Here is a 26,110-nt window from a genome sequence, read left to right on the forward strand (position 1 = left end):
ACAGTTCTGGAGATCAGAAATCTAAAAATCAAGGCATTGGGAGGGCTGTGTTCTCTCTGAGGGCTCTGGGGAAGAATCTTTCCTTGCCTCTTCCAGCTTCCAGAGGCTGCCTGCATTCCTTGGCTCCATCTTCAAAGCTGGCAGTGCAGATTCTTCTTTCTCTCTGACCTCTGCTTCCATCATCATCTCTCACTCTCTGACTCTGACCCTCCTGCCTCCAGCCCAGCCAGATAATCCAAGATAATCTCCCCATCACAGATCCTTAATACAACCCATCTGCAGGACTTCCCTGGGTGGTCCAGTGGTTAAGACTTCATGCTCCCAGTGCAGAGGGAGCAGGTTTAATCCCTGGGAACTAAATCCTGAGTGATGTGTGGTGCAGCCAAAACAAACAAACAAAAGCCCAAACCAAAATAGCAAAACAAACAAAAAGCAACTAAACAAACAAACAAACAAACAAAACCCTTCAAAGTCCCTTTTGGCACGTAAGGTAACATTCACAGGTTCTGGAGATAAGGGCATGAAAATCTTTCAGGACCTGTAATTCTGTATACTGCAACTGAAAAAACTGGAATTGAATATTACCTGTGGACAGAGAGCTTCCCAATGCTAAACTCTTGAATTAACTCTGCAGCTCTGGACCAAGCACCCTCAACCCCGCCCCCAGGCTTCACTCCTGATGAATCCGAGAAGAACACAAAGATAGTTCCCTGATGGAAGCTTTCCTTAAAGAGGGGGTAAAAAAATGGATGGGCTACACATATCCAGTTTCTCCTTTTAAATTCACCAATCAGGAAGCCACTGCTCCAGTGAGGAGTGAGCTAAGGCAGGTGCAGTGACATCTGTTAATAAAATATGTAACATGTGTATGAGTGTAGAATGTTTCCCCAACAAACAGGCCCATTTTTTAATACATCATTGTGCATGCGTGCATGCTAAGTCACTTCAGTCGTGTCGGACTCTTTGTGACCCAATACACCATAGCCTGCTAGGCTCCTGGAGAATCCCACAGAATACATCATCATATCCCACAAAGCCGATCCTCCTACTGGCGGTGTCATCAGCATTATATGATTTCCTGGATTACAAACTGGTGGATGACCCAGATTAATTTTTCTTCGCTTCTTGTTAAATGTTTCCACCACCTACCCCAGACATTCTAGAAACTTCGCCTACTCATTTATCTCACAGTCAGTGCTGTCAATGCTACCACCTTAACAGTGCTCACATCTGTCCCTTCCTCTGCCAAAGCTTTGGTTAAGGCTCTGATCACTTCTTATCTGGGGTACAGCAATGGCCTCATAACTGATCTCCCTGCCTCCAGTCTACTTTCACTTCCATACCTTTACTCAGGAAGCTTCCTTTGGCTGGAATTATGTCCTTTCTAGTCACTCTCTCCAAAGCCCCACACCCCGGACCTCCAGTAAGCCCAAGGGTCAAGCAGAACTAACCGTCCAACATTCCCGATAAGACTTGATACTAGGTTTCCCTGACTCCACAGTCTATGCTCTTAACTGCTCTTGCTTGACTGCCTTCCTTATAATAAAGATACTTTAAAGTCTAGTGAGCTTTATACTTTAAAACGCACTTTTGCATACATTATTTTGTTTTAGCCGCACAATTCTACAATGTAGGTAAGACAAGTATTGTTATCCTCACTTATAAAACGAAGAAACAAGAGTCGAAGGAATTCAAGGCCGGGTCCATCGCACGTTTCTGCGGAGTTAACGAGTGTCACTAGGCATTCTTTCACATTAACCTGCACTCAGCCCAAAAGGTCCCGGTTCCTGGAAAAGCCTTCCTGCACTTCGCAAAAGTAGCCGATGGGATCCGCTCCAGACGGGACAGCAGTCTGGAGACCCTGCCGTCTACCCTACAGGCGCCCGGGCGATCCCGACGGGGACCACCCCGTTTGTAGTGACGCGATCAGTGACGCCATACAGTGACGTGAAGTGACGTAACGCACCGGGAGCCAGGTGCCGGCAGGGCAGCCACACCCTGGAGCCCTTTGATCCGGAGGGCAGCGTGTTGGGCGGCTGCGGGAAAACCGCAAAAGCCGCGGGACGCGATCTCCCGGCCCTGAACCGGTGTAACCGGCCGGCCCGCCGCCGATTGGTTGCTACGTGACGCAAGCGCGCAGAGGCGCGTGCGCGGCCACGGCTGTGTGCGTGAGAGCGGACGCGCGCCGCGGCGGCGGCGGCGGCGGCGAGGACGGCGGCGACGGCAGCGGCCGAGGGGGCGGTGGCTACGAGGAGGGTGCGGAGCGGGCGGAAGAGGTGTCCGTGTGGGCCGTGAGGTCGCAGAGGAACATCGTGGGGGTGAGTAGCCGCGGCCTCGCGGGGGAGGTGGGGCCCGGCCGCACCTGCTGCGCGGGCCCGGGGCGCGGGGACGCGCGCCCCTCCGCGCTCCTCAGCCGCCTACTCCGGGGCGCGGGGAAGGAGCACCGACGGGGGCTGACGAGGGTCAGTTCCTGGGCGCGGGCGCTCCGGAAACCGGCCGCCTGCGGCCGGTGGAGGCGTTAGTTCTGGAAGCGTCTGGGGCGTCTGGGGGGCCTCAGGGCGGCACTGCCAGGCTCCCGGGCCGAGAAATCTGAAGCCCGAGAAGTCCGGCTCCCTGAGCAGCCTCGCATCCTGTCTGAGACGAGGCTGCGCGAGACTGAAGGCGAGGAGGAACCGGGAACGCAGTGGTTGGGGTTCGGATAAGTTGGGCCCTGCTGGGGCCCCTCAACGCCCCTGCCCTGGCCGGGCTCCGAGGAGGAGCCGGTTGTTATGGAGAGAGTTGTGAATCAGTGCCCGCCCGCCGCGTCAGACACACCCACGACCGGGGGCAGGAGATCTGTCACTGTGGAGAGGGGGCGGGCAACTTGTTGCCTGGTGTTTCCAACTTCAGGAGTTGTGTGCACGTGTTTGATGCACGCTGAAAGCTTTGTCGGCGCTTAGCATTTTATCACGCTGTTGCTACAGATTTTGAGGCCAAGGGGTTGATAGACATCCTTAGTTCTTCCTCCAAATAAATCAGCTGTTTTATTTCCCTAAACCATGTTGTACTTCTGTGATTATCAGGGCCAAGTAACTGTGGAGGTGCTGCCTTTTATTTTCTTTAAAAGAAGTACAGGCTTGGTATTTACTAGGCAGAAAACAGATTCGGTTCATCGTGTGGCCTGGAAATGTTGATGGTCGGATAAGCCTGATTGGGTGCCGCTTATCATCAGCCCGGTGCTTTCTTAGTGCCTTGGACTCCCTCGCCTAGTGACCATGCTCAGGAGAAAGTATTGGAGGTAGGGAGGAAGTCAGTCTTTTCTGATCGTTGATGAAGGCAGTGCCTAGAAACGGTGGAAAGGTAGGCTGTACTGAAATTTAATCATGATTTGTGCAGGAAAATTGAAGACAATAACTTGTAACTTCTCATTCAGTTTGAAAAGTCTGTGATTTCAGTTTCACAACTGAGGATCTGTAATGTTTGTCACTTGAGGTTCTTATATCTTGGAGCCAGTGATAACCTTGCTCTATAGCTCTTCAAGTACTGAGACTTCAATATTTTTTGTGCTCTGGACAATAGTAGCTTTTAGGACAGGATCACATTTGTTTCCTTCAGGGCCATGTCTCCAGCACCTGCAAAAGTGCTTGCCACAGAGTAGACACAGTAGATATTTATTATATGTGATGCTGTGGATAAGTTGTGTATCAGTGCTTAGCAAGCGTTTAGCTCAGTCCTTCAAGTAGTTAATACATATGCTGCCTGTGCCCAGTATTATGCTATATGTGGGAGGAGGATTGTGGGATTACAAATGACATTGAAAGACCTGGCTTTTTCCCCTTAAGAGGGAAAACAGTATAGCTGGGTAAATAAAGCATATTATATAAAATAATTATGAAACCGGATGAGGCTGTCTGTAAACAGGTGCTCTGTTAGGTGCTATACTTTAAGTACAGTACAAACTTAGAAAAGATTGATCTCATCTTTGGAAAAAGTGGAAACTTTCTTTTAGAGATAAGTCATATGTTTGAGAAAATAGTGTGAATTTGGTCACTGGGGGAATATATTGCAGCGACTTATATGTCCCATGATAGTGGATAATTGGAGAGAGAAGGTTTAGCAGGTTCCGGAGGTAAAGTGTTAAGACTCAGGCAGGCTTATCAGCATCCTACTGATAAACAGAGCCTGCTTCCTGGGAGGGATGGGAGTTGTGTTACTCAGAGTAGAGTCTTAGACAAGAATAAGTGTTATCCTTACTTAAAATGAAAGGATATTATAGTTGAACCAAAAGCAGGTATACCTCTGATTTCAGTACCTAATTTGAATAAATGCCTCACTACTGTGCGCTTATCTTATGTATTTAGTCAGCAGTGCATGCCCTCATTTCTCAAATCTAGCTGATGTGCTGAGGCCGTTCTATTGGAAATGTACTGAAATGAGGTACCCAAAGCCATTATCCAGCGACTCTCAGTGACACAGTTTTCCTTGGGATTATCTCTTACAGCTGTCTGTGGTGTTTGTAGTTCCTGCTGATCCTGTAAAATATACAAATCATGTTAGCTGGGAAAGGAGTCTGTTTGAAGGATACTCAAAAATATTGACAAAAAGATTTTGAGAAAATTGCAGATGCTGCTGCTAAATATTGAACCTTCACTCTTTATCTTTTGTGGTAATGTGAGCTTTCTTTTGAGTGTTGCATAAACCTAAACTTGAATTGCTAACCTGTGTAATGTTGCAACACCAAATGTTGCATTATTTAACAACTCAGCAAATATTTATAGGGTAATGGCTATGGCTGAGCAATCTGGGGGTGCAGGGACAGTGAAGGAAACACAGTATACCTGAAATATCAAGTGTTCATCAGAGGAGGGAGACAGTAGCCATGACATGTCACAATAAGAACTCACTGTTTTTGGAATAAATAAAATGCTGAAGGAATAGATTACTTTGGCTGGGGAAATAAATTGATAGAGTCAGGGAAAACTTTAAAAATGATGAAACTTAGCCCTGAAGGTTAATTAGTATTTTGCCACATGGAAAAGGAAAAACAATCATTCCAGGCAGAGGGGAGAGTATAAGCAGAATTGCCAAAGATTAGAATTAAGTGGTAAAACTTTGAGTTCTTTTTTGTAGGCTTCTTGTATGACAGAAGTGATGAGACAGGAAAGGTATGGTTGGAGCCAAATCATGAGGAAGTCTTTTATTCTAAAAAGCCTAGGCCTGCCAGCACTAATCCTGTGTTGGCGATAAGAGAATGGTGGAAGGTAGAATAATCAGATCAGAAAGTGAAGTGGCAGTTCATGTGCAGAGTTGCTTTAGTTGGAGAGGCAGGGAAACCAATTAGGATGTAGATGAGAGGTGCCCATATCTTGAAGAGGTACAGTGGGAATGGACAGCTTGTAAAGATATTTTAGATGTTAAAATCTGTGAATGTTATGGACAGCTAGAGGTGAGAGAGACTGAGAGGTCAGAAGTGGCACTGATGATTATGAGGACATTAGATTAGAAAACACAGGGGGAGGAACAGATTTACAATGGAGGGAAGAAATGATGGCATGTTAATTTTAAGGCCTCTGTGTGGAATTTAGAGAGGTCCATTAGCTAACTGGAAGTTCTACTCCAGAGTTTATCAGACTTTAGAAGTAATTGTCATATAACTGACAGCCTCCAAGGCTACCATGTAGTAGCATTCTAGGACTTAATATAGTCTTTGGAGTTAGGAAAACCCAAAGTCAAATCTCTTATGCCTCTGTTGATTAGATTGAGTAACCTTAGACAACTTATTTAGCATCTCTAAACTTATGGGGTTTTTTTTCCCCCTGAAAAGTGGGGTTAATAATACTTGAATTGTTTTGGCAATTAAGATAGTATGTACACAACAGGACAGTGCTTGGACGATAAATGCTTAATAAATGACAGCTGTTGCTGTTAGTTGTTGTAATAGTTACAGCTACAGAGATAGTGGAAGAAGATAATCCTACCCAGAAAAGTTGAGAAGGAGAACTGGAAAGAACATGGAGTGGAACTTTTGGATGGTTTCTCAGACTTGAGCATTCAGCAGAAATACCTGGAGGCTTTGGTAAAACACAGAGTTCTTGGTGTCCCACCTCCACAGTTTCTGACTCAGTAAGTCTGGCAGGGGCTCTTGAATCTGCGTTTTGAATAAGTTCTCATGTGATGCTCATGTTGTTATTCCCGAGAAGCACTGATTTAGAGGATTGGTGAAGGAAGAGGGGCCAGCATAGAGGCTAACGAATAGATTGAGGTTGATGGAGAATTCGGAGAAAGTTTAGAGCAAAATATGGAAGTAAGAGCCTGGAGAACCACCATTCTGCTTTCCAGTTCCATGAACTTCAACTCATTCTTATTTCTGTTTCATCCAGAGTTTGGTATAATGCTTGGCACATAACATGGTTTGAATGAACCTTTGAAGCTTCTTAACAATGTCCTTGTGGGTGATTGCAAGTACTAACATTCCTTCATCCTCTTATATCTCTGCAGGTTCACTGAGAAGATACTGTTTCTAATTTTATAGAGACACATAAACACAATAACTGCAGAAAATTTCTTTCAGATAGATGAGGCATAACTAGGTGCTTTTGACTCTGAATTAGATGCCCCTGCCCTCTTCTAAATGTCAGAGAGCCCAGTTAGCAAAATAATTGTCAGTGACAAATGCCAAGACACTGCTCAATGTTATGGGGCATCCTGGGGGGAGGGAAGTTTGGGGGAGAATGGATACAAGATATGTACGGCTGAGCTCCCATGGCTGTTCACCTGAAACTATGAAACATTGTTAATCAGCTATACCCCAATACAGAATAAAAATTTTATTTTAAAAAGTCTGAACATTCTGTCTTAAAAATATGCCAAGATTACAATCTGTATCTTTTATTAGGTACTTTGAAGGTTTATAGAATAATAATATACTTTGTGTACCTGGGATGTTTACAAGAGGATGGGCAAAATGGGCAAAACTCAAAGTAAAGAAACAGAATGAGATAAAATCACAGAAATGTGGATGGAGGGGAACAAGAACATAAGGACTTCTTTCTTTGCTGATGTACTTTGGGTCTTACATGTCTTGTGTACTCATATAGCACAAATGTTAGTGCTAATATCATAGATGTTAGTCCTACATCTATGATAGGAAGTTATGAGGGAGTTCTTCTGTTTTGCTGTTGTCATTCAGTTGCTCACTTGTGTCCAACTCTTTGCAACCCCATGAGCTATACTATGCCAGACCTCCCTGTCCTTCTCCATCTCCCGGAGTTTGCTCAAACTCATGTCCATTGAGTTGGTGATGGCGTCTAGCCATCTCATCCTCTGTTGTCCCCTTCTCCTTCTGCCCGCAATCTTTACCAGCATCATGGTCTTTTCTAGTGACTTGGCTCTTCGCATGAGGTGGCCAAAGTATTGGAGCTTTAGCAGCAGTGCTTCCAGTATTCAGGGTAGATTTCCATTGATTGACTGGTTCGATCTCCTTGCTGTCCAAGGGACTCTCAAGAGTCTCCTCCAACACCACAATTCGAAAGCATCAATTTTTCAGTGCTCAGCCTTTATGGTCCAACTCTCACATCCATACATGACTACTGGAAAAAATATAGCTTTGGCTCGATGGAACTTTGTTGGCAAAATGATGTCTCTGCTTTTGACTGTGTTGTCTAGGTTCGTTATTGCTTTTCTTCCAAGGCGCAAGCGTCTTGTAATTTCATTGCTGCAGTCACCATTCATAGTGATTTTTAGCCCAAGAAAATAAAGTCTGTCACTGTTTCCACTGTTTCCCTATCTATTTGCCATGAAGTGATGGGACCGGATGCCATGATCTTCATTTTTTTAATATTGAGTTTCAAGCCAGCTTTTTCATTCTCCTCTTTTCGCTTTCATCAAGAGGCTCTTTAGTTCCTCTTCAGTTTCTGCCATTAGCATGGTGTCATCTGCATATCTGAGGTTATTGATATTTCTCCCAGCAATCTTGATTCCAGCTTGTGCTTCATCCAGCCTGGTGTTTCGCAAGATGTACTCTGCATATAAGTTAAATAAGCAGGGTGACAATATACAGCCTTAATGTACTCCTTCCCCAATTTTGAACCAGTTCATTGTCCCATGTGTGGTTCTAACTGTTGGTTGACCTGCATACAGGTTTCTCAGGAGGCAGGTAAGGTGGTCTGGTATTCTCATCTGCATTCCAAGATATGCAGATGATACCACCCTAATGGCAGAAAGTGAAGAAGAACTAAAGAGCCTCTTGATGAGATGGTTGGATGGCATCACTGACTCAATGGACATGAATTTGGGCAAACTCTGGGAGGTAGTGAAGGACAGGGAAGCCTGGCGTGCTGCAGTCCATGGGGTCACAAAGAGGCATGACTGAGCGACTGAACAACAACAAATCGGCATGTCTGAAGTTGTTGATATTTCTCCTGACAATCTTGATTCCAACTTGTGAGTCATCCAGCCCAGCATTTTGCCTGGTGTACTCTGCACAGAAGTTAAATATTCAGGGTGACAGTATACAGCCTTGCTATACTACTTTCCTAATTTTGAACCAGTCCATTGTTCCATGTGTGGTTCTAACTGTTGGTTCTTGATCTGCATACAGGTTTCTCAGGAAGCAGGTAAGATGGTCTGGTATTTCCATCTCTTTAATAATTTTCTAGAGTTTATTGTGATCCACACAGTCAAAGGCTTTAACATAGTCAATGAGGCAGAAGTAGATGTTTTTCTGGAGTGCGCTTGCTTTTTCTATGATCCAACAGATGTTGGCAATTTGATCTCTGGTTCCTTTATGTTTTCTAAATCTAGCTTATACGTCTGGAAGTTCTCAGTTCACATACTGTTGAATCCTAGCTTGAAGGATTTTGAGCATTACCTTGCTCGCATGTGAGATGAGTATGATTGTATGGTCGTTTGAACATTCTTTGACGTTGCCCTTCTTTGGGATTGGAATGAAAACTGCTATATAAGGAAATCAGACAATAGTTGTGCAAAGATATAAACACATTTAAAAGAGATTTCAGGAGTTAAATTGTAGCTAGACCTGTTAGCTACTCAGCATGCTTCATTTGGCTCTTGTTCACTCAGTTTATTCTTTCTGCTAACATTCGTTGATTAAGTATATACTATGTGCCTGAGACTGTGCAGAGTGCTACACACAGAGTAATGCTAATTGCTCTGGTTATCCAACACTGGCTTCTGTTAGGGATCTGGTGGCTCAACGGTAAAGAATCTGCCTGCAATGTGGGAGACTTGCGTTTGATCCCTTAGTTGGGAAGAACCCCTGGAGGAGGAAATGGCAACCCACTCCAGTATTCTTGCCTGGACAATCCCATGGACAGAGGAACCTGGCAGGCTACAGTCCACAGGGTCACAAAGAGTCCGATGTGACTGAAGCGACTTGTCAGGGCATGATATACACCTTTGTGAAAGGAAGATCTGATGCCTGAATTTTACAATCTTAAGACTATATTTTTATGAGTAGACATTAAGAATATTCGTTGGAAGGACTGATGCTGAAGCAGAAACTCCAATACTTTTGCTACCTGATGCAAAGAGCTGACTCATTGGAAAAGACCCCAATGCTGGGAAAGATTGAGGGCAAGAGTAGAAGGGGCTGACAGAGGATGAGATGGTTGGATGGCATTACCAGCTCAATGGACATGAGTTTGAGCAAACTCCAGGAGCTAGTGAAGGACAGGGAAGCCTGACATGCTGCAGTCCATGGGATTGCAAAGAGTTGGACATGACTGAGTGACTGAACAACAGCAAATATTAATATGAGTAGACACTGAGGACTTGAAGATAAATTTTTTCAGCCCTATGTATGTATGCTAGAGCCATGAGAGAATATAGAGATATACAGAAAATTTTTTTAAATTTTATTTATTTTTATTTTTGGCTGCGCTGGGTTTCATTACTTTGTGCGGGCTTTCTCTACTACTGTGTTGTAGTATGCCGGCTTCTCATTGCGGTGGCCTCTCTTGTGGAGCATGGGCTTCGGTCATTACAGTACACAGGCTTAGTAGTTGTAGCGTGCAGGCTTAGGGCATGCAGACTTAAGTGGTTTTGGCACAGGGTCTCATTAGTTGGGGCTCTCGGGCTCTTGAGTGCTGGCTCAGTACTGTGGTGCTCGGGATTGGTTGCTCTGCGGCATGTGGAATTTTCCCAGAGCAGGGATTGAACCTGTGTCCCCTGCATTGTCAGGCAGATTCTTATCCACTGTGCCACCTGGGAAGTCCAGAAAATTTTTTTAAAGCAGTCAAATAATATATAATTTGGTAGAGGAGAAAAACATATTTCTCTCGGTTCATGAACTGAGAATTCCAGATGTTCAAGCTAAATTTAGAAAAGGCAGAAGAACCAGAGATCAAATTTCCAGTGTCCATTGGATCATTGAAAAAGCAAGAGAATACCAGAAAAACATCTGCTTCATTGACTATGCTAAAGCCTTTGACTGTGTGGATTACAACAAACTGTGAAAAATTTTTAGAGATGGGACTACCAGACCACCTTACCTGTCTCCTGAGAGACCTGTATGCAGGTCAAGAAGGAACAGTTAGGACCAGACATGGAACAACAGACTGGTTCAAAATTGGGTAAGGAGTACGTCAAGGCTGTATGTTGTCACCCTCCTTATTTAACTTATATGCAGAGTACATCATGCGAAATGCCAGGCTGGATGAAGCACAAGCTGGAGTCAAGATTGCTGGGAGAAATATCAATAACCTCAGATATGCAGATGACACCATGCTAATGGCAGAAAGTGAAGAGGAACTAAAGAGATTCTTAATGAAAGTGAAAGAGGAAAGTAAAAAAGCTGGCTTGAAACTCAACATTCAAAAAATGACTAGTGGCATTCGGTCCCATCAAGTGAGTGAAAGTTGCTCAATTGTGTTCAACTCTTTGAGACCCCATGGACTATACAATCCATACAATTCTCTAGGCCAGAAAACAGGAGTGGGTAGCCTTTCTTTTCTCCAGGGGACCTTCTCAACCCAGGGATCGAACTCAGGTCTCCCAGATTACAAGCAGATTCTTTACCAATTGAGCCACAGGGGGAGGCTTGTCGGTCCCATCACTTCATGGCAAATAGATGGGGAAACAGTGGAAACAGTGACAGACTTTATTTGTCTGTAGCCATGAAATTTAAAAGGCGTTCATTGGAAGAAAAACAATGACAAACCTAGACAGTATATTAAAAAGCAGAGACATTACTTTGCCAACAAAGGTCTGTCTAGTTTTATCAGTTTTTCCAGTAGTCATGTATGGATGTGAGAGTTGGACCATAAAGAAGGCTGAGTGTTGAAGAATTGATGCTTTTGAACCGTGGTGCTGGAGAAGACTCTTGAGAGTCCCTTGGACAGCAAGGAGATCCAACCAGTCCATCCTAAAGGAGATCAGTCCTAGGTGTTCATTGGAAGGACTGATGTTGAAGCTGAAACTCCAATACTTTGGCCACCTGATGGAAGAACTGACTCATTGGCAAAGACTTTGATGCTGGGAAAGACTGAAGGCAAGAGGAGAAGGGGACGACAGAGGATGAGGGCTGGATGGTATCATCGACTCGATGGACATGGATTTAAGCAAGCTCCCTGTACCTCCCTGGTGGCTCAGATGGTAAAGTGTCTGCCTACAATGTGGGAGACCTGGGTTCAGTCCCTGGGTCGGGAAGATCTCCTGGAGAAGGAAATGGTAATCCACTCCAGTATTCTTGCCTGGAAAATCCCATGGATGGAGGAGCCTGATAGGCTACAGTCCATGGGGTTGGTAAGAGTTGAACATGACTAAGCGACTGAACAACAAAATAGAATATGATATGTTATATAAATATTGATCACAGTCTAGGTTCTCTAATATTTGAACACCCGAGTGTTCAGTTTCGATTTCAGCTTGTAAGCTTTTATAATATTCCAGAAATTATAGTGTGTCATAAATCCTTATTAATCTCCTGGGCTACCTTTTGGGTCTTTATGTGACACAGGAAATATTCTGGCAGTCTGTGTCCTTGTTTTCTTGGTTTGGAAATATAGTTGCTTCTATAGCTGCTGCTAAGTCACTTCAGTTGCATCTGACTCTGTGTGACCCCATAGACGGCAGCCCACCGGGCTCCCCCGTCCCTGGGATTCTCCAGGCATGAACACTGGCGTGGGTTGCCATTTCCTTCTCCCATGCATGAAAGAGAAAAGTGAAAGTAAAGTCGCTCAGTCGTGTCCGACTCTTTACGACCCCACTGTAGCCTCCAGGCTCCTCCATCCATGGGATTTTCCAGGCAAGAGTACTGGAGTGGGGTGCCATTGCCTTCTCCATTGGAAATATAGTGCATATAAACAAAAACAGCTAGCCACTGTTTATCAAGAGGTTGCATTATGCTAGGCCTTTTCTACTCATAATTGGATATTATCCTCATTTTATTAATTAGGCAGCTGAGTTTCAGAATGGGGAGAACAGTTTGCCTGTGTTTGTTACCAGTGAGGGGGACAAGTCTGCAGCCCCATGCTTGGTCTCCACAGCCGCGCTCTTCAGTGCCATCAGCGTGGGACCCTAGCAGGGAAATATCTAGATGAAGAAATCTAATCTTGTGTGTGCTGATTTGGAGGAAGTTGTTTGAGAAGTAAGACTTTTAATAACTGCCTGAATGATTGAAACAATTTGATAATATTGTTAGAAATGGAGAAGAAAATGAGGTAGACAATTAAAGGCCCCCATGCAGATTTTCCTGTGAAGACCTGCTATATTTGACCCAAAAGTTTTTGGTTGACTGACAGGTTATTTTACATAAACATTCAGATTTCCCATTCTCTATGCATAGGTGCAGTCTTCTGGCGAAAGAGTTGTACTTTTCCAAGCTAATGACATTTAAAGTAAATTCAGAACTCCTTTTTTATCACTTAGTGAAAAATGTCTTGGTGCTTCACCCCAAATTGAAATTTCTCAGCTAATTGTCTTTCTTTCCACACCACTTATTCCTTTCACCCACTCAAGTGTTTATTTTTTAAATCTATTTACAAGCTAGATACTTGTGTATATATTCTACCTCTGGTTTGATGTTCTTATTCTGATACCTTTTGAGTCCAATTTTATACATTCCTGGGAATAGTGACTATAATTATCTTTGTAAAGCATAGTTGATTTCCACTAATTTCATAATAAACTTTTAAGTAAAGTTAAAATTATAAAAGTGGATAAATATTAAACCCTGTATTTGTTATCTATTGCTATGTGACAAATAGGGGCTTTCCTGGTGGCTCAGCTGTAAAGAATCTGCCTGCAGTACAGGAGATGCAGGTTTGATCCCTGGGTCTGGAAGGCCCCGAGGAGGAGGAAATGGCAATACATGCCAGTATTTGTGCCTGAAAAATCCCAAGTATTTGTACCTGAAAAATTCCATGGAGAAAGGAGCCTGGGGTTGCACAGTTGGACAGGACTGAAGCGACTGAACATGACATGTAACAAATTACCTCTAAATTTAGCAGCTTAAAATGACAAATATTTCTTATCTAACAGTACCTTTGGGTGAGAAATTTAGCTGGGTGGATTCTGACTCAATTGTAGACATTCTGTGACAGGTCATCTAAAGACTTGAATGGGGCTGGAGGATCTGCCTCCATAATGGCTGCAGCCTCAGGTCTTTGTAGGGCTGCTTGATTATCCTCACAGCATGTCAGCTGGCTTTACCCAGAGTAGGTGATACAAGAGGAAACCACATGCCTTATATACCCTATCTTGACGACACACTGCCACAACATTCTCTTTGTTGTAAGTGGGTCACTGAGTCCAACCCACATTCAAGGAAAGCCTTTTAGGCTCCACCATTTTGGGGAGGATGTAAAAAGTTTGTAGACATGTTTTGAAATAACCATGAATCTATCATATGAAGTCATTTTCTCAGCTGAAATTGATTACCTTTGTTGTAGCACGTGCTGTAGTGTTTCTGACTTGTGTATTCACCATATTTTCTGGAAGGATGCTTTAGAGAAAAGGTAGTAATTTTTGAAATGTGAAGCAAGGTTTTATAAATTAAGTTTCATTGGTGATTTTTCTTTTTTTTTTCCCCCTGAGTTTCTTTTTTTTAAGTTAATGGTTATTTATTTGACTGTATTGCATCTTAGTTGTGGCATGTGGAATCTAATTCCCTGAGCAGGGGTTGAACCCAGGCCCCCTGCATTGGAAGTGTGGAGCCTTAGCCACTGGACCACCAAGGAAGTCCCTACAGTAGCCATTTGACTTTCAGAAGCCCTTCCTGGCCTTTCAGCTTGTGAATTGCCCTACGTGAAGCATGGGGGCTGCTGCTTGGGGAGGCCCAGGCCCCATGGGCATAAGTTGTAGGTAGCAAGAGGACCCATCTGTATGATCCAGAACTGAGCTGGCACCATTGTGCCCCAGACCAGGACAGTGTCCCCTGCCCACTGTTGGATATTTTTAAAATTTTTGCATCTTATTAGCTTTATTTCTAACATAGCTGGAATCTATTCCAATTAAGAGGTTATTAATGGCTTTGATAAGAACGGTTTCAGTGGAGCAGTGGGCTGATAATGAGACTTTAGTGGATTCAGGAGTGAATTGCAGGTTAGGAAGAGGTGACCGCGGGTAAAGATAATCTTATGAAAAGTTGAGTAAATACTGGAAAAGGAATTAGAAACTATGTGTAAAGTACAGTATTGAAAAACTGACAAGATTTCCCTGGTGGTGCCGTAGATGGGAATCCACCTGCCAGTGCAGTAGACATGGGTTTGGCCCCTGCTCTGGGGAGATTCCACGTGCTGCGGGCAGCTAAACCTGTGCACCACCGCTGCTGAAGCCCAAGTGCCCAGAGCCTGTGCTCTGCCCCAGGAGAAGCCACCACAGCATGCAGCCTGGGCACCACGACCAGAGAGGAGCCCCTGCTCACCGCAGCTAGAGAAAGCCCGTGTGCAGCAATGAAGACCCAGCACAACCAAAAAAACAAATAATTTTCAAAAAACTGGCCTATATGCTGTCCACCTTTGCTAAGCTGATATGAGCTCAGTCCAGCAAGCTGAAAATATTTTAAACGGTTGAGGGGTATAGGCTTAACTCCTGAGGCTTGGAGTCAGCTGCTGCTTCTGCAGCCTCCCAGTGAGTCCTTCTGTTCCTGAATGAAATATATAGTTTGCTCTAATTTGTATATTAATGCAGTATACCTTGGAGAAGGCAATGGCACCCCACTCCAGTACTCTTGCCTGGAAAATCCCATGGATGGAGGAGCCTGGTGGGCTACAGTCCATGGGATCACTAAGAGTCAGACACGGCTAAGCGACTCCACTTTCACTTTTCACTTTCATGCATTGGAGAAGGAAATGGCAACCCACTCCAGTGTTCTTGCCTGGAGAATCCCAGAGACAGGGGAGCCTGGTGGGCTGCTGTCTCTGGGGTCGCACACAGTTGGACGCAACTGAAGCGACTTAGCAGCAGCAGCAGTATACCTGTCAGAAGATCATCGCCAAATGTACATCATCCTAAATGATGTTTTGGTTAAAAAACATAAAAAATGTGACAGGGCAAATTAGTGGAGGAAGCCCAGGGCAAGAAAAGGATAGTTATGGGGTATTACGTGTCAAGCATACACTGTATCCTTCATGTGTTTTATATTATTTCACTGCATCTTCGTAACCACCCTACCAGGGTTGTGGTTATCCCCATTTTCTGGTTGAGGAGATTTAGAACCCATAGCCTTATCTCCCCTTACCTTATCCTGTTCTGCCACGGATGGCTGTAAGCTTGGACAGTTTTCTCAGTTTCCTCATTTGTAAAAAACCATGGTTATGATCCTTAGGTCCTTTCTAGCTCTAGGCTCCTGGGAATCTGTAAATAGTTACTAAATAGTGTTGCTATTGGGTATGAAAAAATGCTATTCAGGGTATTTCCCCCTCTCAGTGAATTAATAACTTAGTGGTAACACTGTCTGGTTGTCCAGACTAAATAATTTATTTTCCCATCACACAGTGTGTACCCATTATGTATGTGGCCTTAGAAGGCTACTGTAAAATAAATCAAGTAAATGGGCTCGGTGACAGGCTCTCCATCAGTTGTTACTAGCCCTGGGCACAGAGGCTCAGAGCTACCTGTGAGACTGTGATGATTTTAAAGTGTGTTATAGGTTAAGTACTAAGTATTTTTATTAATTTAGAGAGTATTTGGCATGTGGCCTTTAAAAATTACATTATTATGTTATCATAAATCTTGATTAAGGCAACAAAATGTATTTACTATGGCCAGCTTCACAGCTGGGGTGAAATATTTTATAGTGTGTATAATGAGCCGCTAGATGATGGTGATTCTCTGCTCACATCTAAAAAATGAGAGTTGGGAAATTAATTAGAAGCTTTAAAAGTCTATTTAAATGTGAAAATTAATTTCAAATAACAGTATCACGTGCCCAGTGAGTACTAAATAATTGAGGAGGAGGAGGGATAAAAGGAAATTATGAGGCTTTCAAACCTTCTTAAGTCCATTTTGGGAAAAGGTTAGAACAACAATATTATGCTACTATGATTTTCAAAGACATCCTTTACAACATGATGTGTAAAGAAACAAAATTAGCAAGTAGTAAGCATTTTAAGATTAAATATCCTAATTTTGAGTCAGTGTGTTCTAGATACAGTGTCCTGGCAAGCAGAAGCTATGGTTATGGACTCTCTCCTCAGAAGGCATTATGAAAATTTATAGAGACAGTTTGGTTTTCTAATTTGGTTGAAATGCATATTATTTTATTATAAATTATTAAAAAATCTCTCCCTTATAGCTAATGAATTTTTTATAAGTAACTAGTAGGTTCTCAATCTATGAATTTTATTACAGAACAGTAGGCAGTATAGCAAAATTTTTATTATAAAAAGTTGGTGTTGAATCTGATAGGGTTGATGGCCACTGCATTAGTTTTCTGTTGATGTGCCACAAACTTAGAGCTTGAAACTGCAGCCCCTCATGATAATTTCTGTAGGTCAGAAGTCCAGGCATGGGATAGCTATATTCTCTGCTCTGGGTCTTACCAGGCTGAATTTGAGGGGGCTTCAGGAGCTGTGGTCTCATCTGAGATTTGGGGTCCTCCACCAGGTTCTTTGGTTGTTAGCAGAATGACTGATGTCCTCATTTTCTTACTGGCTGTCTGCTGGGGGTCCCTCTCAGCTCCTAGAGGCCACTTTCAGGTCTTAACTACAGGGCTCTCTCACAACCTGACAACTTCTTCAAAGCCAGCAGGAGAACCTCTCCAGTTGACTGGAGTGTCTTATATAAGGTTGCCTGATTACAGGATTGACTATAACTATGCCAAAGCCTTGTGGCCTGAGGGAGCTTATCATGTGCCAAGGAACATTAGGGAAATGACTGTGGAGTCAGAAGGGAGCCAAACTCCATAAGCCTCCAAGGCCTAGTTAAGTGTTTTTCCTTCTCTTGTATTAAGAGGCTTGGGAAGCCACTGAAGGTATTTAAGTGGGGATGAGAGTCATGGAGGGGTTGAGGGAAAGAGTTCATAATCAGTTTTAGAATGTGACATTCAGTCTGGTTGCTGTATGGAGACAGTTTGGAGTAAAAACAGAGAGATGGGTTAGAAAGATGGTCTGAGTGAGAGGCAGGGGTGGTGTGGACTAGAATGAAGTTGCCAAGAAGTAAATGAGTTTGAGAGCTCATTTAGGAGGTAAAATTAAAAGGCTTGCTGATAAATTAGGTATGGGAGGTAAGGTTGAAGTAGATGTCATTCTGGTTTCCATAATTGGGTTCACAGAGCTGGGGAACATTGTAGGGCAGGTTTTGTAGTGGCAGAGAGATGTAGGGAGGACACAGTGAATTTTGAAGTACTTTTGAGGTAACCAAGTAGAGAGATAAACTAGGCAGTGGGATGTTGAGATCTGGAATTCAGGGAAGAGAGATGTTAATATCTATATGGCCTTTTTTTTGTTAATTTTGAGGGCTTAAATATGCTAGAAACTGTATTAGCTACCGGGAATGTAAAGAGGACTAAGACATTAATTCAGTATTTGTTGCATGAATTCGTTATTACTCTCTGGAAGTTTGCTTACTAATAAGACAAATCACTAACAAGATCACTGGATGCTGTTGATGGGGCAGTGATGGAGGAAAACAAGCTGATTTCAAAGCACGTAAGAGAGACACCTGACGAAGACTGGCAGTATCAGTGGACGCTGTTGCTGAAGGGTGTGAGGTCTGTTCCTGAACCTCGAAAGAGCAGGTGAATTTAGCCAGATGAGGAGAATATAACAATTTCCAGTAGTAAAAGCTTGGTTGTATGAGAGAAGACAATGAAATATCAGAAGAGCCAACAATTTCAAATCCCTGGTTTTCACTATAGGCTGGACAAGTGGTGGTAAGGCAGCGTCTGTGCTTAAGTTGGGTGTTTATGTGGTGGTCTGGACCTCTGATGTAGCTGGCTTTGCTCTGCAACCATTTTGGAAAGAGAGAAGAGTGTTCAGTAGTTGGAACGGACTTCAGAGAACTTTAACCCTTTCTTCTCATTTACGAGTGAGGTTACTAGTAGCCAAGGAGTATACTTGGCTGCTACCTTATTAGCAAATCTGTCTCCTGGTGTCCAAGCTAAGCTTCATCAAACTGCTGCAGTAATGGCCATGCCCTTTTAATTGTGTGTTTCCATGACCTCTGACACATTCACGTGGAAGAAAGTGTGCTGGAAATACTCAGATGCTCCCGCTGAGTAGTGTGGGTCTCTCTGGGTGCTGTGTCTTTGGAAGAGAAACGCGAAATTCTCTCTGGACTGTCTGTGTTTGTGCCCTCTTTCCATTTTTTTATCCACTTGTCTCTGTCCTTTTCCCCCTCATGTATTAGCGAATAATAATAATAGTATAGTGGAGTGATAATAGTGGTTAATACTGAACATTTATTATGTGTCAGGCACCATAGTAATTGTTTTACCTTACTTAATTCTACCAGCAGTCCTGTAAGATATAGTACTTTAGTACCACCACATTTTATAGAAGAAAACATGGAGGCTTAGAAAAACAAGGCTTAGAAATCCACTGTGTCAAGGGTTATACAGTAATAAGTATAACTGGTGCCATGATTTGAATTCGGGCAGTGTGACTCTGGATACTTTTTACTCCCTTTTCTAATAGAATTTATAAGCAGTTCTGCCAGGAGAAACATGATGGGAGCTACAAATGCAAGCTATGTTTGTAATTGAAACTTTTTAATAGTCATGATGAAAGAAAGAAAAACAGGTCAAATTAATTTAGAGATATTTTTATTAAGCCTAGTATATCTAAAGTATGTCATTTCAACATCTCAGTGTGAAAAAATAAGTAAGATGTTTTCATAAGTCTTTGAAATACAGTGTTTATTTTATAGCATGTCTCAACTTGGACTAGCCATGAATTCAAGGGTTCAGTGACTAGGTACCATTTTGGCTAGTGCCACTCCAAGGGGGCAGGAGAGTGCATGAAAATTCTGTCCTGCTGAGTGGAGAGAGGGAGAACCTGCTGAAAAATCTGCAGATTAAACCAATGAAGAAGGCAGAGTGGTAATTCCTGGGTCTTATCCAGCAAGCACGGGCAAGTGGAGAAAAATTTTCTCTCCTATCGCCCTGAGGCTAAATGAGGTATCTTTTTTTTTTTTCTTCCCACATTGAGACTCAGCATTTTTGTATAGTGTTATGGGTAGTTTCCATAGTGGTCTGATCCTTAAGTACTTTTGGGAATAAAGATGCATTTGTGACTGGCCACCAGATGTTGGAATGTTGTTTCTGTGGGAAACACTTAAGAACTCTAAAACTTATACATTACTTGTTTTTGGAATGTCATCTTCTGTTAATTATGAAAGGGGTGAGATTGGAGAACAAACTGTAGTGATCACTTGCTGTGTGATCGCTTTAAGTTACAGGTGTTACAGCACAGGAGAAAAACAATTAGCTCTTCAAGTTTGTATTTATGGGTAATGCTCATCACCTGTTACTTTCTTCACCCTGTAGCTAGGCAACACCCAGTTGCTTGTTGAGTTGAATATTAGCTGAGAAGCAAATATACCTGGAACTGAGCTGTGTGAATCATTTCCTTTGTGAACTTTTCATTCTTAAACACTTGCTTTCCTTCAGTCCTTCCCCTTAGAAAAAGCAACACGGACTTATCCCAACAAGCTAAATAATATTGGCATGTAGAAAGAACAGTCCTATCCTTCCTCTGTTCTGAGAAGGCAGACCTGTGCACTAAAAAGCACGTCAGCTGGTGTTCTACGTTTTTGTGGATGGAAAAATAAAATAGTGATATAGCAAAGATTTTTTACCAGAATGTTAACTGTCAGGACTATACTGTTGTTAATGCTTGTTTACATTCTTGAAGTATCTATAGAGTTTACAGTAGAAAAACCATAAATCACGAGACTCTTAAGAAGAGAACACCAAGAAAGGTGCTGCACAGTAATTGTGTTTTAAGTTTTAAAATACTTGAAAAATATGAGAAACATCATGCAAAGTGTGATACGGAATATAGCCTTGATTAGCGAAGTGGAAATTTGGAAACCAAACACCTGTTGAATATTAGAAGGGGGCAGAACGTCTTAATGAAAACATTTGGTTGTAAACTGTTGAGAGAGATTTTTAAGATGAGCACATGTATTTTTATAATCAGCTCCTGAGAGTGACTTGGAGTTCCAAGTTTGTGTCTCCAACCTGTGTGGTTCATTTCATTCCAGTGTGATATTTGTTTGTTGAATACTGTCCTTGTGGGATGCGAGAAAGACCTAGTCACTGCCCTCCAGGATTTTGTTTTGGCTTATTTTAGCTATTAAAAATCTCTTATTTACTAAAAATCTGTTCCATCAATGTTTGCTCTTTTCTTCTCAAGTTACCTCTCAGAAAAGTATAGCAGGTCAGAGATCATCTATATCAGTGTTTTCATCCTTTTGTTTGGTGGGGAGGGAGGGGGGAGGCTTCCTTTAGATAAACAGATATTTCATCAGTTTTTAAAGGTTCCACTTCTTAAAATTTTTTGAAATATTTAAATAAAAGCTAAATTGATTCTTATTTTAAAAGAAGGAAATAACACAACACTGTAAAGCTGTTATACTGCAATAAAAAAAACAAAGGCTACTCTTCAGAAGTGCATTGAGTTTAAACATAAACCTTGCCATTTATTCCCTTCCGTCCCCTAACTCCCATCCCCTCCTGGGAGGTTACTTACTACTGTTAGTAGTGGGTGTGTGGCCTTGCAGTTCTTTTTTCCAATATGTGTATTTACTTAATTCATTCAGTAGATATTTAAGTGCCTCCTTAAATGTATACTTACACTTACATATGTTTATGTAGTTGAATCCTATTGAACTAAAGCCTGTCCTCTTTACTTACTGTGTTTTGGAGCTCCGGTCAGAACTTTTGATCTGTTCCCTTCTCCCTAATGGCTGTATTGTATGAATGCATTGCAATTTGTCACCCTTCCCCTCACCTGTCTGCTATTGCAAGCAATGCTGAATTAAATATTCTAGAAGTACAGTTGCCGGATTATAGGAAATATATATTTAAAAATTTGACAGATTGTGCTAAGCTAACCTCTAAAAAGCTGAACCAGTTATACTTCCAACAGTTGCATGAGGTCACTGATCCTACACATATGATTTCGTTACATAGAGATTTAGGACTTGAAGGGACCACAGAATGTGGCCTAACTCCATCCGCTCCTTTTCTAAGACAGACGATGAACCTCAGAAACTCGAAATGATTTGCCCAGATTTTACCCAGCAGAACTATGTCCCAGTCTCTGATCTGTTTCCCTTGAAGGCCTCTTAGTTTAGACAGATTTTATAGTGCGAGATTCTACCATATTGCTTGTCTGTTTCTTTTTCTTTTCTGTTGTTACTCAAAGCACACTTCCTTTTCAGGTTCACAGCCTTTGCCATCTTGTCTACATGGAACAGCTTTCATTTAATATCATTAAAAAGCTGCCTTCTTCCATTATTTAAAGCCCTCCTTCTCCACAGGGCATATGGGTTACTTTAGATTTACCCATAGGCATAGCACAACGAAGGAAGTATTTTATGAACATTCCTTATCAGCAGCTGACGCCACCTTGTTAGCCAAGTAAAACATAAGCTTCTTTTATAAACTTGGAGAAGGAAATAGATTGCAGGCATTTGTCTATTGCAGGATTTCTGCTACATTTGATCATTTTGTTTGTCAGATAATATGGCATTAAACTAAATGAACTCCATCTTAGCATTATAAGTTTTATTAATTGCAGTTTATTTTTTCTCTTAGAAATAGCAATAAGAAAGTAGTCTATTTATATAAAGTATAACTAGCATCTCCTCCTCTTGTGTTAATATAATTATTTCTGATTATATTCCTAAACATGTCTATATTGGAGGCTTGCTTCTCTTATAAAGGCATGGTCCTGGTAGCTTTTCTTGATGGGCTATGAGAATTTGTGTCAGTGACATCCCAAGTTGGTACTGTGGTTGAGCTGGTCACATACCAAGATAATGACTTTAGGTAAAGAATCAACTGATGGAATTCTAAGAAACAGAGAACAGCCTTGATGCATATTTTGATGACAATAAAAGAGGCAGAATTCAGTATTAGATGTGAATTAAATTTGGCCTATGAATATTGTTCAGAACTGAGAATAGCAGTCTAATCATAAGCTCATCAATTATTCAGTAGCATCTTGGGGGGTATTAGTGCACAGAATACCGAAAGCCTATCCACTACCCTTTGGAGTTTTTGTTCTGAGACAGAAGGGAGAAGCATGCATTATTCTCTTCTAATGCATTTTATTCTTCCATAGGCGGGTGGAGTTTATATGTGCACCAGAAGAGTGCACATATAGGCAGGCCACATGGCTGTATATTCATGGGGGTTTATGGAAGATCTGGGGTGGGATTAAGTTTGGATCATGAAAGATGACAGTTTTACAGGAGGAGTCCATTTTCTCCCTAATTGTGAGAGATGTGGATTTCTTGAACTCTCTGCCTAAAGTTTTTGTTCCTAAAATGAGTCATCTTCTTGATGTGTGCTATTCACCCCCTATTCTATGTATATACTATAGATATGGCTTTGGCTGTAGAAGGGCTTCCCTGGTGGCTCAGCTGGCTAAGAATCCGCCTGCAGTGTGGGAGACCTGGGTTCAATCCCTGGGTTGGGAAGGTCTGCTGGAGAAGGGAATGGCTCCCCACTCTAGTATTCTGGCCAGGAGAATTCCATGGACTGTATAGTTCATGGGGTCACAAAGAGTTAGACAGGACTGAGTAACTTTCACTTTCACTTGGCCTAAGCCATAGATTTGGGTCAGTGGGTCTTATTTTGGACAGTAACTACTAGACTACATGAGGATAATTATCTCTGAGTTTTATTCTTTCTTTTCATTGCAGTAGAGAATGGTATGTTGGAGGAACAAAGACAATGCTCATAAAACCAAAGGGAAGGGGTTACATGTGTGTGGTGGGGAGGGCAAAAGGAAGACTAGTATAATTTGTGAACATGTCCTTTAGATTATGTGCTAGAATGGCAACAAATAAATTTGTAAATCAAGATTTGTAGGTGGACTGATTTCTCAGTTGATCTTTTTTTATTTCAGTTTTCTCAGAAGATAGCCAAGATAGCAGGGTTTAACAAACTGCATCAGAGTATGCACAGCAGAACATTTTTATAACATCTACAATGAAAAGCCAATTTCCTTTACCCAGACAATAATCCAAATGTTCACAGTAGCTTCACTACAAGGAAATTAAATTGTTGCAATTGATGATTCCACTGCTTTAATGGGAGTTCATGCTATAATAACCTTTATTAATTAGGAAAATATCATATAATTTAAATCTGAGCAAGAATATTACAGACCCATAAGGTGCCACTGAAGAAATTAAAAAGAAATGGCTGTCCTGTATTTTCAAATATTATTACAACTAATAACCTCTGTACTCATCATGACTTTTTCATTGTTTTTTTTGGGCTCTTGGTGCATATATTTTTCTGTTCCTAGTGTATAGTTCATATAATTTTCAAATAGACTTGAGATCAGTAAGACTGATAACCTCAAAAAGGATAATTATATAAACTCTGAGATCTATAAATGATAGCCAGTTGGAGTCTGTGACTTGTCATTTCTATCTTACAGAGGGTTGTCTTATAGGGAGTTACACAGTGGCACAAACAAGAGCTGAGAGATCGAGGGTAGGTTGGTGACTGAATAACGTAGGTCTTTGGGTAATAGGTTAATAAAATCTGGTGGTGAGTTTCTGTTCCTTTGAAGCATAAACTCAAGAAGGTATTCTGTAGGGAAGAAAGAAGAAACAAGCTTCAATATTTGGGGAAATATAATATAATAATATTAATGGAATGAAACTCACTTGGGTCACTTGTTATTTTGTTTTAGGATACCTGATTTGAATGCTTTTGTTTGAAGGTGTTTGGGAAAGATTGTTTTAATTAGAGACTGGATTTAGAGAAACTGAAGTACTGAATAGAAAATAATAATACTGCAAATTATTGTACATATTGGGCCATATTTGCTTTGGGAGTCTCAGATATTTTGTGATTGAATAATAGAGTAGCTTCTCGCAGCCACCACAGAATTAGATGTCATTGCCAAACTAAGCCAGGAGCATTGCCCAGTCGAGGAAAATGCTTCTTAAAATATGGCCCAAGGTCACCGGTAGGCCTTGATGAGCAAATACTGGCAAATGTCAGGAGATCTCATAGTCTTTTGTTTATATATCCTTTGGCACCTTGTTAATGACCATACAAGGGAAGCATTAAGAATATGCACAATGTGGCATTCATAAATCCATGTTAGCATAATACTAGAGTTCATAAAAGATTCTGATTTTGTGTTCTACTAAGAAGTCTAACTTAAGCAGTCTGTAGCAGCATTACAGAACTCCTTTTCCACATGTGAACATGCATAAGTTACAGTTATTTTATATTTTTGAAAAGATACATATCACTGTTGAGTTGGTTGTATTTTTCAAGTTGTTTCTGTTCCTCCCCATAAGTCACTGTTTAGTCTTGTCATTATCAGTTTAATTTGTTACAAGTTGTTTAGCTAGTTAACTATAGTGTATATTGACGCATATTTGTATTAATATTCTTGGTCTGTAATTTTTCAGTAGAGTTTTAAAACATCGTAGTTAAAAAAGTTGGATTGAAAAATGACACTGCCTTTTTTTTTTTAACACCATAGCATATTTTACCTGTCTGACTAGAGTGTATTTTTTTAAAAAAAATTTGAGAACTGCTAGTCTGAGGAGCTAATTAGCAGGTCTAGTAGTCAGAGAGAGAATCATTTCTGACTTCTTCGGTATTACTACAGCGTAGCTCTAATAAGTTCAGAACTTTGACAGACTTTGGTTCAAATATGTTATTTATTGTCTGTGTCCTTGGACTTGTTGCCTAATCTTGTCTGTCCTTCAATTTTTCCTGTTAAATAAAAGAACAGTATGTGCTTAATCCACTTATTTGAATACTGGGTAGGATGGTATGTGTAAAATGCTAAGGACTCTGCCTAGCTTTTACTTAAGTTCTCAATATTATTTGTTATTGTTCTTGTTGTTCAGTCCTGTCCTACTTTTTTTGTGACCACATTGACTACAACCAGCCAGGCTCCTCTGTCCTTGGGATTTCCCCAGCAAGAGTACTGGAGTAGATTGCCATTTCCTTTTCTAAGGGATCTTCCCGACCCAGGGATGGAACCTATATCTCCTGCATTGCAGGTAGATTTTTTTCTTTTTAACCACTGAGCTACCTGGTATAGATAACCATTATTATTAGGTAAGAAGTACTTTCTGTGTCCCTTGGAAGAAAAACTATGACCAACCTAGATAGCATGTTGAAAAGCAGAGACATTACTTTGCCAACAAAGGTCCGTCTAGTCAAGGTTATGGTTTTTCCAGTGGTCATGTATGGATGTGAGAGTTGGACTGTGAAGAAAGCTGAGCACCGAAGAATTGATGCTTTTGAAGTATGGTGTTGGAGAAGACTCTTGAGAGTCCCTTGGACTGCAAGGAGATCCAACCAGTCCATTCTGAAGGATATCAGCCCTGGGTGTTCTTTGGAAAGGAATGATGCTAAAGCTGAAACTCCAGTACTTTGGCCACCTCATGTGAAGAGTTGACTCATTGGAAAAGACTGATGCTGGGAGGGATTGGGGGCAGGAGGAGAAAGGGA

General features: G+C 41.7%; 1 protein-coding gene across 1 annotated transcript in view; it reads left to right on the forward strand.

The window, feature by feature from the left end:
• Window positions 1–2,190: 2,190 nt before the first annotated feature.
• The window catches only part of BTBD9 (BTB domain containing 9), a 404,236-nt gene continuing 380,316 nt past the window's right edge, over window positions 2,191–26,110 (forward strand). The window contains exon 1 of the mRNA XM_040249776.1: window positions 2,191–2,318. The gene's annotated coding sequence lies outside the window, so the exon portion shown is untranslated. The remainder of the gene's footprint in view (window positions 2,319–26,110) is intronic.

Source organism: Oryx dammah, unplaced genomic scaffold, assembly GCF_014754425.2.
Source record: "Oryx dammah isolate SB20612 unplaced genomic scaffold, SCBI_Odam_1.1 HiC_scaffold_11, whole genome shotgun sequence".
NCBI classification, from domain to species: Eukaryota; Metazoa; Chordata; class Mammalia; order Artiodactyla; family Bovidae; genus Oryx; species Oryx dammah.